The sequence below is a fragment of the Ambystoma mexicanum genome, chromosome 11 (genome assembly GCF_040938575.1).
Source record: "Ambystoma mexicanum isolate Mex_15411 chromosome 11, UKY_AmexF1_1, whole genome shotgun sequence".
NCBI classification, from domain to species: Eukaryota; Metazoa; Chordata; class Amphibia; order Caudata; family Ambystomatidae; genus Ambystoma; species Ambystoma mexicanum.
The window spans coordinates 272,163,413-272,177,121 of record NC_090934.1 but is presented as its reverse complement, the minus strand read 5'-3'; positions in this window follow the sequence as shown (position 1 = coordinate 272,177,121).

The following is a 13,709-nucleotide window of genomic DNA, read 5'->3' as shown; positions in this document are numbered from 1 at the left end:
TTACCATAAAATGCCAAGCAGCCTCACCCTTGCGTGCAGAAGTAGCTTTATTGCCACATTTTTAGCATGCAGGAAAAGTTGGATATGCCCAGAATGGAAATTACCCTAGAAGGCCAAGCAGGCTCACCCTAGAATGTGGATGTAGCTTTGCTGCCACCTTATGAACATGCAGGAAAAGTTGGATATGCCCAGAATGGAAATTACCACAGAAGGCCAAGCAGGCTCACCCTAGCATGTGGCATTAGCTTTCCTGCCCCTTTTGGGCATGTGGGAAATGTGGGAAATGTTGTTTTTTCCAAGACTGGAAATTACAGTGTGAAAACAGAAATAAAACATCAAGGCTGAGTACCCCAAAAGGAAATACAACGAACATGGGTTACAAAGGAACATACAAAGTACTTTATTTTATACTGAATCAAGTACCTTGTTCGGTCGTATACAAACAATCATGTGGTACTTCATCGCCGCAAGTAGTATCCTGCAGAAAAGGTAGGAGTTCAGCCGGATTAAGAACACAACACCTCTTAATTTGAATGTGAGGAGCAAACAAGATCAATTCATATCTTGTCAACCGTGCAGAAGTGAGGTGTTGCGTTTCAGTTCGGTTCAGTAGAACATCTACAGAGTGAGGCACCATCAGGGTTAGATCATGGCCTAGGACCATTCCCTCACTCTGTTTTACAGACGCGGCAGCAGCAGCAACAGCGCACAAACATCTTGGCAAAGCGCATGCTACAGGATCAAAGGGCAGAAGAATAGTAACCGCACCTCCTATTCTTCCCTCCATGTTCCTGCGTTAATACAGCCAAAGCACATCCATCACAACAACACAAAGGCCTTTTCATAGTTTGGTGTGCCCAAAACTGGTGCAGAGCATAATGCAGTCTTAAGCAAGTCAAACGACTGCTGGTGTACCGCGTTCCATGGCAATGGCGAAGAAATGCCCTTCTTCGTCAAAGCCAACATCGGTTTGATCACTAGTGAAAAATTTGGAATCCACAACCTACAGTAAGAAGCCATACCTATCAAGGCTCTAACTTCCTTCTGTGTATTTGGGACAGACATGCCAGAATTGTGTTTTATTCTTTCAGGTGTCAATCTTATTCACTCCTTTGACAGGAGATAGCCTAAATAGGCGCAGTCCTGAGAACAATATTGACATTTTTTAATCGAAGCTTTGTGACCATTCTTAGCTAGATGAATAAGTAATAACACAGTGCCCTCCTTACAGGCACTCTCAGAGTCAGCAGCTAGAAGCAAATCGTCAATGTACTGAAGCAAAGTACAGGTAGAGGGCAATTTAAGGGTATCAAGTTGTTCTTTCAAAGCCCTACTATAAATACTAGGACTCTCTGTGCACCCTTGAGGTGCACGAGTAAATGTAAAGGAGCGTCCCCCTAAGGTGAACGTGAACAAATATCTACTATCCTTGTGTATAGGAATACTAAAGAACGCACAACACTAAAGTAAGTAGCTGTAGCTGGAATCATAGTTAGGATTGTCGCTATATCAGGCACAATTGGAAATTGTGGTGCCACAACTTTATTAATGGCACGTAAATCAATTATAAAATGGAATGGAATTACATTATCACCTTTCTTGTACACGGGTAAAATCGGACTATTACACAAACTTCCTGAAATTTCTTCAATCATCCCGCGATGCACAAAATCAGAAACAATACATTTCAAAGCTTGCTCGCCCTCAACTGAAATCTTATACTGGGGAATGCGTGGCAGCTCAATTCCATGTTTCAAAACTATTTTGACAGGCTCAATCTGTAAAACACTAACATCATTCTCGTCGACAGCCCACAAGCTCTCTGGTACATTAATGAATTCTGAAGGCAAAGGTCTAGTCAAAAATTGCAAGGCAGAAAATTGCTGTGGTGAAATCGTCAAGCGCACTCCATCAGAAGAACAATAAATCACTGCATTTAATTCTTTTCACAAATTCAACCCCAGCAAGTTCTCTCCACAATCCGAAATCAACAGAAATGGACACTGGTCCGTAAAGGGACCCAAAGAAATAGGTACTGGCATAGAAACCGAGCAAACAACTGGTGTACCAGAAAACCCTACAGAAACATTGGTTTGCCCTGACAGTGGAATGTTTGGAACCCGTGAATGATCAATGGAACACTTCTGTGCTCCAGTGTCTATCAAAAACTGATGTTTCCTATTTCCCACCACCATTTCAACGTAGTGACCTTTCTGATTGACGGGAATAGGTGTAGGTTCCAAACCCTGCTTCGGGCAATCCTAATGAAACAGAATATCATTAAAAGGAAGCTCTTCAGATAAATATGCAGGGGAAGGATGATCAAATATGTTCCTGGTGTCCACACTCGGAGTCTGATTGTCCTGCGAAAAAAGTTTGCTGAGGGTCCTGTGTAAACTGACCTCTACCAGGGCCTCCTACGCCCGGGTGACCTCTGGATCGCCTACCCATATTACCAAATGTATTATTCAACCTTTGTTGAAGGACGGGGCATTGCGCTCGCCAATGACACTCTCGACGACAATAAGCGCACTTGTTAATGTTCACAGGACCCAAGGGCACATTCCTCTGCGGGACATACTGACCTCTAACCTAAGAACTAAACCCTCTGGGACCCCTAACAATTTGCTGCAATAGCACTTTAGTTTTTAAATCGCCTTTCCATTTTTCAATCCTATCTTTTTCATTGTTGACACGGTTCTCAAAGTACTGAGCCATGTGCAGTACTTCTGATTGTGATTTCGCCTGCCAAGCGCTCTCAGAAGACATAATTTGTGACTGGATGTCAGGCAGCAATCCACGTACAAATTTGTCCACAAATAATCTTTTCCCAGACTCTGTGCCTAAGTCTTGTCCACTGAAATCCGAGAATACCTGTTCGAACCGATTAAAGAACTCGGTAGCACCTTCAGACTTTCCTTGGACATAGGCCGTAAGCTTGTCCCAAATAATTATTTTTTTGGGAATTATGGTTTTTAATTTAGCAACGATTCTATCAGGCAGAGTTAATATCACCTGTTGCGGTCTTTCGCCAGCTGGCCTTTCCCCATCAAGTCTATTTATATTCACCCATGTATCTCCCAACCCGGGTACATCGTCAATAGTTCTAATTTGCTTCCATAAATCTACGGGAAGGAGTACAGGAAACAGCAAATCGATGTCACCTAAGGTGAACACTGAGGACTGCAAAACGGATTCTATCTCTTTATAGAACCCACTCAAATTTTTCCTAATATCAGGAATAGATTGCCTAATAGTATTCACTTCCTGTCTTGAGAACGGAACGTGAACGAACTGTGATACATAATGAGCAGGAATGTTCACAGCGACTATATACACTTGCACTACCACCGGGCTTCTCCATACTCAGACAAGATAGGCCAGATCGAATAGGAGGCGGAGTAGCCCTCATCTACAAAGAGAACCTACAGCTCCGACCTATCAGTCACCCTTCAACCAACAACTCTGACCTCTTATCGGCCAAACTCACATTGTCACCCAACAGCACCATCAACATTCACCTACTATACCGCCCCCCAGGCAATTCCCCAGACTCCCAGGACAACATCTTACACATCCTTAGCAACAACATCAAAAGCTCCACCAAAACCATTCTACTAGGGGACCTCAACCTCGGATTTAATGATCCCAAGGACAAATCTGCAGCCACTCTCACCAAGGAACTCAATGACCTGGGCTTCATCCAAAAAGTAGAAAGTCCTACTCACATCAAAGGCCGCATACTTGACTGGATCGCAGACCATAACTGCCTCTCCTCTATCACCTCCAACTCCTCACTGCCTTGGACTGACCACAACTGCATAGAGTTCTCTATTCCTATCACCAAAAACCTTAAGACTCTGACCCCTGCCAGCGCTGCCCAAGTCAGAAGCTCAAAGAAACTCACAGAGGAGAACCTACGCCCACACCTCAATACCCCAGTGCTAGCCCCCCCATTCGCTAGCGACCCCAACATCCTAGCAGACATATATAAAGATGTCCTCACCAAAGCCATCAATGTAATAGCGCCACTTGAATGGAAAAAAGAAAAGAAATCCTTACACTCCAACTCCTGGTTTACTGAAGAACTGCACTCAATGCGATCCCACAAAAGAGCAGCACTAAAAAACTGGCAATCTGACCCCTGCACCAATACCAAAAACATATTCAATTTAATCTCCCACCAATACAAGAGAGCTATCACCAATGCCAAAGCCAACGCCTTCAACACTCGTATCACCAATGCCAAGTCACACTCCAAAGAGATTTTCGCAATCTTTAACGAGCTCATCTCCCCCCCTAACACTCCAGATGAAATAATCAAAGATGAAGCTTGGTGTACCAGCATTCAAGCTGCCATGCTTCACAAAATTGACCTTCTCCAAAAGAAAATCAAAGACCACTGCAAAGCACTTCCTCACCAGACAGGAACCAAACCGACTAACACCCCACCCCCTTCCTCCAAGCCCACCATACCTGACTTCTCCTTCAGAGATGTCACTGAAACAGAAGTTATTAACCTTCTAACAAACCTCAAACCCTCCCCATGCAAAGGCGACATTTGCCCACCTAAACTAGTCAAAGACTGCGCAGACTGCCTTGCGCCGCTCCTCACGGCATTTATCAATGCGTCCTTTAAAACAGGCATCATCCCAGCCAACCTCAAAGAGGCTTGGGTCCGGCCTCTCCTAAAAAAACCAACTCTTGACCCCTCACAACCCAACAACTATAGACCAATAACCACTGTGCCATTCTTGCTGAAATTACTCGACAAAGCCGCACACTGCCAAATCCAACACTTTCTGGAAACCCACTCCATCCTCGGGACGAGGCAATCGGGCTTCCGGAAAGGACATGGCACAGAAACAGCCCTGGTAGATCTGAAGAGCCAGATCACTCAAATCATGGACAAAGGCAAACCGGCTCTTCTGCTTCTTCTAGATCTCTCAGCCGCGTTTGATCTAGTCGATCACAAGACTCTCACCTCCCACCTCACGCACTCAGCCAACTTCTCCAAAGAAGCAGCCGCCTGGATCACCTCCTTCCTCGAAGGTAGGGCCATGAAAGTCTTCTCGGACATCGCTAACGCCACACCGACGACAATCCACTGCGGGGTCCCTCAAGGTTCCTGCACTGCACCCACACTCTATAACTTGTTCACCAAGCCCCTCTTTGACAAACTTGACTCATACGGCATCACCTACACGAACTACGCGGACGACACACAAGTACTACTACCCCTCTCAGGCTCATACAACGAAGACGCAAAGGCACTCCACACTATCTACTCCATCATCAAGGCATGGATGGCAATTAATGGCCTCTGCCTTAATGGTGACAAGACCGAAATCCTGATACTAGGTCAACAGAACACCTTAGACAAACTGGACAAACTGTACACCAACTTCTCAATTGACAACTCCATCATCCCCGTGTCCACAGCCGTCAAGACACTGGGAGTATACCTTGACTCTTCGCTATCTATGACTAGACAAGTCAGCGCTATCACTTCCGCATCCGCACACACCACCAAACTTATAAACGCCATCAAGCCCTACCTCTCTAAACCTAACTGCCTCTCCATAGCAAGGGCAACCATTGGAGCCAAATTGGACTACTGCAATGCTCTCCTAGCAGGCGCATCAGCCAAAAACATAAATAGACTACAAATCACACAGAACAACGCTCTCCGGGCCGCTCTCAGTATCCCAAGAAGAGAGCATATCACCCAGGCCAGGCTCTCAGCCCAATGGCTCCCAGTCAAAGAACGGATCACCCTCAAAATCCTCACCCTCACTCACAAATGCCTCTCCTTCTCCGCCCCGCCCTATCTTTCAGATGCCATCCTCAAACCTTCCTCCACACGTCCCACTAGGACGCAATACGCTAACCTACTCTGCACCCCACGCATCAAAAAAGCCAAAGCTGGAGGTCTAGGTTTTCCTTACATTGCAGCACAGACATGGAACGCTCTCCCCTCAGACATCCGAACGGAAAACTCACTTCCCATCTTTCGCAGGAAACTGAAAACCTCGTTCCTGCTAAATAACTAGCAAACTCTCAGGAAGCCATGTAATTATACTGCCTTGCTATTGTATATATTTCCCCTGTAATTTATGTACTGCTTGTAACTACGGTTTCCTCTGCAACTAAGATGTCTGTAACAAGCGCCACGATGCCTCTGGGCTGATGTGCGCTCAACAAATTTGAATAAATAAATAAATATATTATTTACAGCATCGGCCGCAACCTCAACCTTCGGGACAAATGTCAGAGGAACCTCTCTCATAGGCAACTGAGACATAGGTGACTCCGAACGCTTACTAAGCAACAGAGCCAAGTCGAGCGCTAAAGCAGTCGAAGAAGTGTCAAGTGAAAAATCTCTCTTATAAATGCTCAATAACTCTGTGGTACAACTAATCTTCCTTTTTACACATTCATCCTGCAGGTATTCTACCATTACCTGTATCCCTTTCCTCTGTATTTCTAATGTATTTTGACTATATGTGTCATATACCTCAACTGGAGTTATCGATATGCCTGAAATCCATCTAATTGCGTCTTTCTTACAAATTCACATTTCCTCCAATATTGGTTTACGACATGGAAGGAACCGTTTCTGTACATACATATTTTCCTCTTCATCATCCTCATTCTGTAACTTTTCTAACTCCTTTCTATACCCAAATAACCTCTCGACATGCTCATTTACATTCTCCACAGTGTCTCTAGAAAGCGCTAGAGTGTTTAGATCCCTTAACCCTTGCGGGACATCCGCATTATTTAATCTTCCCCACATTATACATAACTGAATCCCTAAACCTTCAATAAAAACATTTTTCTCAGGAAAATTATCCGTATTACAAAGTGTGGCAAAAACGCTAGCTTGATCCTCCTTCTCCATACAATGCGTAGCCCATGCAATCAAATCACGTTTCTTGTCCGGCGGTACAGTATTGCGAGTGACAACCTTTGTTCCTGTGCCTCGATCGATTACAAGTGGCTCAGGACCACTTGGAAGAGAGGGAGCAGGCAAATTCGATGGAGCGACTATAACTGGTGTGATAAAAAGAGGCAGAGGAGCAGGTGGAGGGACAAAAACCGGAGGAATAGGAACAGCAGGTTGAGCAGGAAGAACAGGAATAACAGCAGGAAGAGGTACAGCAGTGGGAAGAGGAACATACGGAGGTGGCGCAGAGGCACCAGGCCTTCGTTCATTTAATATTTTGTCAATAAACTCATCAGAAATATGAAGATCTTTAGAAGGATAGATTTTCTGAATTCCAAGTGAGAAAGCCCTATCCATATTTTTTATCGCCTCAGACTGTTTGTCTTGGTCATATAACAATGCTTTTTCAGCGTTCGTTTTATGACGGCGTGCATGTTTCTCTCTACCTTTAAGTTGTTGCAACGCTTCTTTTTTCCAATTCTGCAAAACATCAAATGCTGCAGGTCTAGCCTTTTTCTTTAACAAGACTGACTCCAAATATTCAATCCGAGGGATCTAAAAACTACCATTGATTGGCCACTGAAGTTCGGAGGCATGTCTGGTTTGTCTGTGCCAAATATCATCAAATACTCTACTTCCAATGCCATGCTTACAGTACTTAGTACATGCTGGCGACCCCTCCTGTGGTGTGGGACAGCTAAATTCCAAAGATTGTCTATCACTGCGGAATAATGCCCTAAAGCAGGTAGACAATTTCCCAGGCATATCTCAAATTCTTGGTGTTACCTGGTCAATAATTGTGTCTGCAGATACAATGCGCCAAAATTCAAATTGTCAGGGTTAAATTAAGAATCGGGTCACGACTCACCTGACCAAACCTAAGGAGGACCGATCTGTGCTTCTAAGAATCTTACCTAACTAATCTTACCTCGTGTATGGTGATTTCGGCAAATCTGTCGCCTCTATAAGTGGGCCCTTGTCAAGATGCCGTCTCGGACCACACGCTTATCATCCAAGGATCGGGCCGTGCAGCGCTGCTGAGGTGTCGTGTCTCGTTCAGGGGGCCCCTTATGTCACACCGTCCGACCCCGGTCCGATAGCGTGTGTCAACCTTCAACAATCCGGCATCAATCTTGAGGGGCCCTATTCGGGCGCCAACTGTGAAAACAGAAATAAAACATCGAGGCTGAGTACCCCAAAAGGAAATACACCGAACACGGGTTACAAAGGAACATACAAAGTACTTTATTTTATACTGAATCCAGTTACAAAAACAGAGCAAAATCAGATAGCTATCGGCCCTCAGTACAACACAACAAACTCCAGCGTGGTTCAGTGTGTTCAGTGAGAGACGCTGTACATTAGAAGGCATTCGCTTTTTATTCATTTCGTGGGCGCAATGTCCAGCCCCACTTCGGGTTAATATTCCTTTTAATACATCACCGATCTAGGGTTCGTGCCAAGCCTCAAATAACCGCATATAACTGGTTTGTCTTTACTACATGTATCAACAAGCGTATGCAATAACTGTGTATTCTAAAGTTTTCCATGCAGGCCTTCTTAAACATTAAAACAATGTAGTTAAACAGATGTTCTGCGTTCAGTATTTGAATACATTGTCTCAACATATGCTCGTGGATTAGTTTCATTGCACAAGTAATCCTTCTACACATAGGTCAACGAAGGACAAGGTCTCAGTTCACAACCTCAACAAGTGGCCTGCAGGCAAATTACACATTAGCTATGTACAGAGGTCAAGACGGCCATATTGTATTCTGTCCACCATTTTAGCTCACAGGTTGACTTTTACACAACGAATTCTAAAATGGCGGTTTGACCTAAAATGGCGGCTTACATGGATTTAAGGTCATCACCTGGTAACACAGATTTTTTCCGCAAACGACTTTCGAGCAGCTTGGCGTAGGCCAATATTAATATATTTATTACAATAAGAGGCACAATATACTTTCTATTTCGACAACAGTAGAAGGCCAAGCAGGCTCACCGTAGCATGTGGCAGTAGCTTTTGTGCCCCTTTTCAGCATGTGGGAAATGTTGTTTTTTCCAGACTGGAAATTACAGTAGTAGGCCAAGGAGGCTCACCCTAGCATGCGGCAGTAGCCTGTCTGCCCCCTTTGAGCATGTAGGAAAAGTTGGTTATGTCCAGACCGAAAATTACTGTAGAAGGCCTAGAAGGCTTACCATAGCACACCTCAAGAGGAATTAATAGGTTAATTATATCGGGTAATATCTGTGCCTACTATAGCGTGGATTGTGGGTTGAGGTAAGATTTTCATTGTAACTTGTAATTGATATAATGCACTTGTATCAAAAGGGCTTTACATACTTACCAACATTATTATTATCCAACTGAAATTGGTACTCACTTTACCAACCTCTGAAGGTTGAAAGGCTTAGTCGACCTTGCCACGATTTGGACCAGTGACCAACAGATCAAACACAGATCACGGCAAGGAGCGCTCAACCCGCTGAGCTATCTGACCGGTTAGACTCCCCTTGATATTTAGTCTCTTCTGTAAGAGGGCATGTCGTGGAGGGTTGCGTGTTATCAACCTTTCTGGGGCCCTGGTGCAGGTTTCAGTCTGCCCTCTCTTAGCTCTCTACTGAAGAACCCTAGGCCCCCGCTAATACACTCGCTTATTTGAAGTCTCTCAGCATTTCACAGTTAATTCCCAGCCTGGGTGCAGCCAGTCGATGCAGCAGGAGCTTCACACGATGCAATCAATTTACAGGAAGAGAGCAAGCTTCTCAGAGATGGCTTCAAAGCAAATGTGCTTTATAATACATTTCAAAAGAAAAACATTGAGCATGTGGGATTGAAAGATTGGCCTTATCCCTGGCCTTTGTTTCAGAATATAACTCAACTTACGTTCGCTGTCTTGATTTCTCACTTCACTCCGCTCTGATCCGGCAAATTCCCTCAGCATGGCATCGAGTGGCAGCGGCTGTGAAAACAGGGAAGGGATTCCTTTCACGAGCACATACTGTCTGCCATCGTGTAGCAGGGGCTGTGAAAACAAGGGGCTCCTTTCACATACTCTATCTCGCATCAACACAAACAGGGAGTGTATAAGCAAAGGGGGCCCCTTAACATACACTGTTCTGCCATATCTAATTGTAGTGAATGTGAAAGGAAAGGGCTCCTATACCATACATTGGGCCTCACCATGAGTCGGGCGGTAGCCCTTAAATGCAGGTGTAACGGTATTACTGCTGCATTTAAGGGCTGGCCCTATCATAAGTTTGGCTTAGTTACCTCCAGCTCTGAGCTTGGTGTAAATTTACTGAAAAATTCTAATTTAGGCGCAATTATCGCTGGCGGTATTACTGCACGGTAATGGACCCAAGGATTAACAGTTAACGCCCAACCCGTGATCCAGCGGTAATAACGTTGGACCAGTGGGCGCTAACGCTAATATAGTTGGGCGGTATCTCAGCCGGTATACCTCCCAACTCGTGATCAGGCCCACTGTCTTCCACCAAATTGCAGAGCCTGTGGAAATAAGAGACCCCTTTCACATAAACCGTTTGCCATAGAATAACAGAGACTGTGTCAACAAGGGGTCCCTTTAGCATGAACTGTCTGCCACTGAACTGCAGGGAATGCGGAAACAAGATGTCACTCAAAAATGTCATCATTCTGAGTAGAACAACTGTGGACACAGGGTGACGTTTCCTTCACCTCCACTGACATAGAGCAGCAACTGCTGTGAAAACAAGATTCCTATTTAACATACACTGGCTGCCACCAAGTCGCAGGGAGGGGTCTATTAAATATAAAATGTCATCAAGTACCCGTGAGGAAGTGTGAACACAGTGAAGGCTTTCCTTCACATACGGTGCCAACGAGCAACAAAGACTGAAATCATGTAAACATTATTTATACTTGAACTGTCATCTGTCAAGATAGTGTCCTTGTCACATCAGACTGCAGTGCTTAATTTGTGTGCGTGGGGGTGGGGCTCAACCTCTGCACCTATTTCGTATTTTTATTTTCGTAATTTATAATGAAGCCCAGCTTCATTATATTGTGTTGTTTTAGCAACTTTATTATTTTAACTGTCAGCCAGACATAGTAACATAACAATCAATTACAGGGTCCACTGGCCAGAATCTCTACATCCTGGGCTGGCACGTTTTTATTCACAAACCTGATGACCCAAGTTGGCAGGGCAGGACTATTTATCAATTTTCATGAAATACAATGAGATGCAAGGTGACAATCCTGGGCATTGTTGCTGGCCATGTCCACACACTGCTCCACTCAGCCTGGATGACATTGCTCAAAATTCTCCAGTGTAATGACCAGCAGGATGGGTTCACAACAACCGGGCAGTCACTAGTCAACAATCTCAACACACAGACACAGTCAGTGAAAAGACCCATATGAAAGAGGAGAGCCAGTCATGAGTGCCAAACTAAGCAAGACTATATGCTGCAGTCTTTGACAGGCAACTCATCAGTTCAGTCATGATGTTACCCACATTCATCCAGCAACTTGACATAGGAGAAAAGAATGTTGCTTGTTTTTCCTGTGGTTAGATGGTCAACATGCTCCACTTGACACCAATGATGCCTTTTAAAGAAACGCTTAAACATGTATTTTATTTCAAGACACAACTAATATGTTATGTTAATTTCACCGTAACTAACAAGTGGGACTTATGATATGATACGTCATTTATAACACACCTGCACACATATGTTTCTAGGTGCGAATTTGGACACTGAACCCCAAATATGTTGATCCCATATGGATCGGATGACACTGTATGGAGCAAAAGTGGGTGGTGTCAACAGTAGAGGGGGGGGATGCCCCTCCCAACCCTCCCCTGGGCTAAAACATATTTGTTCCCCGGCACTTATTTTCTTACAAATGAAGCACTAGCGCTGAGTATTTAAACAGAGTGGTGTCCCTTTCACTTGTCCTGCCTGACATGGGGTAGCCAAGAGTATGAAAACAAGTTGGTGTTGCTTTCACATACAGAGCCTGTGGTTCGTTCAGGGACGGCATTTCACCAAAATGCCAGGGGTAGCGGAAGTGACATCACAGTGCCACGCCCCCAAGAGTGACATCACAGGAAGTGATGTCATTTGACCACGCCCCACTCATCACATGAATTGATGTCATTTGACCATGCCCCACAGGAAGTGATGTCATTTGATCACACCGCCACTCGACGTCAAAGGAAGTGGTGTCATTTGACCACGCCCCACAGGAAGTGATGTCATTTGACCACACCCCCACATGACTTCACAGGAAGTGGCCTCATAACGCATTATCCCTCAGTACACTAAGAAAAATATAGTTACGATATCTGTGTGTATAGATCCATACTGTCAAATTACTGTGAATACAAGCAGACGCCTAAGGCCAAATGACAACATGTTATTGTTTAGCACTTATGCTTAAGCTCTTTTTTATAGAACAAATATTCATACAATATCACCCAACCTGTGTTGGTACTCATTTATTGACCTCAGAAGAATGAAAGGCTGAGATGGCCTTGCTGGGATTCCAACCTGCAGTTCACACTCACATTGCAGCAGCGAGCACTCAACCCACTGAGCTATCATATCGGCTATAACAAAATGAGCATTTATTCTGTAGTGGATACCATTAAACTGGTAGCTGAGATTTAACAGTAGACCAGTTAAGTTAATCTGCAGGTCTGGTGCAAAATAGTGAAATCAGGGCACTCACAGGACTTCCCATACTCTGAGCACTTGTTACCTCATACATGCAAACATCCCGAACAGCATACCAGGGAGATGGGAAAGATAGAAACATTACAACAAAGCATTCATTGTGGCACAATGAAGTCAATGGTCACTTGATGTGCTATGGAAGAGGCACACTGCTGTTGACGAGTAACCTCTCTAAAACATAGCAGGAGAACACTCAAGTGCACCTGTATGCGCAGCAGCCAACCCTCTCATTGTGTAATCATGCACACGAGAGCAATGTAATTACATTTCTGTGCCTTGAAGCTATGGAAATAAATGTGACAAAGCAGGTATACATGCATATGCTTGCACCTTGCCTGTCCAGTAGGCTGTGCGTTTCAAATTAGAAATGGAAATTATCGACTAAAAACGAGAGAAGCCGAGCGGAAGATGAGCGCAAGATATGATAAGCTAGAGATCCTTCTGGCGGCTGCCATGTTGGCTCCGATGGGGATTCATGAGAACAATGCATCAACAGATCAGTTCCGTCAGTCCTCTGTCTATGTTCTCTTTATGAAGAATTACCTTTAGTGGCATAGTTATTTTGTGATTTGGCATGGGAAATGTATGTGTGCACCCCTTTTATCATGCGACTATCATGGCTTAGAACCTATGTAAACAGTTGTACATGTGATTTTTAATGTGTGTTCTTTTTTTCACACAAAATCGCTTCAGTGAGCTAATGTTGACACTTAAACACCTTTTATTAATTCACCCGCATCCAGAATAGTGGATTGCAACTATTAAGTTATTGAATGGCTGAGATGGGTAATGCAACTACGAGCAGAGGAGCCCAGCACATGGTGCACGGTCCAAAATGAATCACAACAAAAGAAGCGGCTCCAGGTCCAGGAGCCGCTCCTTTTGTTGCGATCATTGCATTTGCAACAACTGGCGCCACGCTGGCGCTACAACGTCACTGGATGGGTCCAGGGCCAAGGGCACTGCCAGGTCAGCATGCCCACGTGATTCATTCATCAAAGAAAGGTAACACTTTCGTTTTACTTTTCTT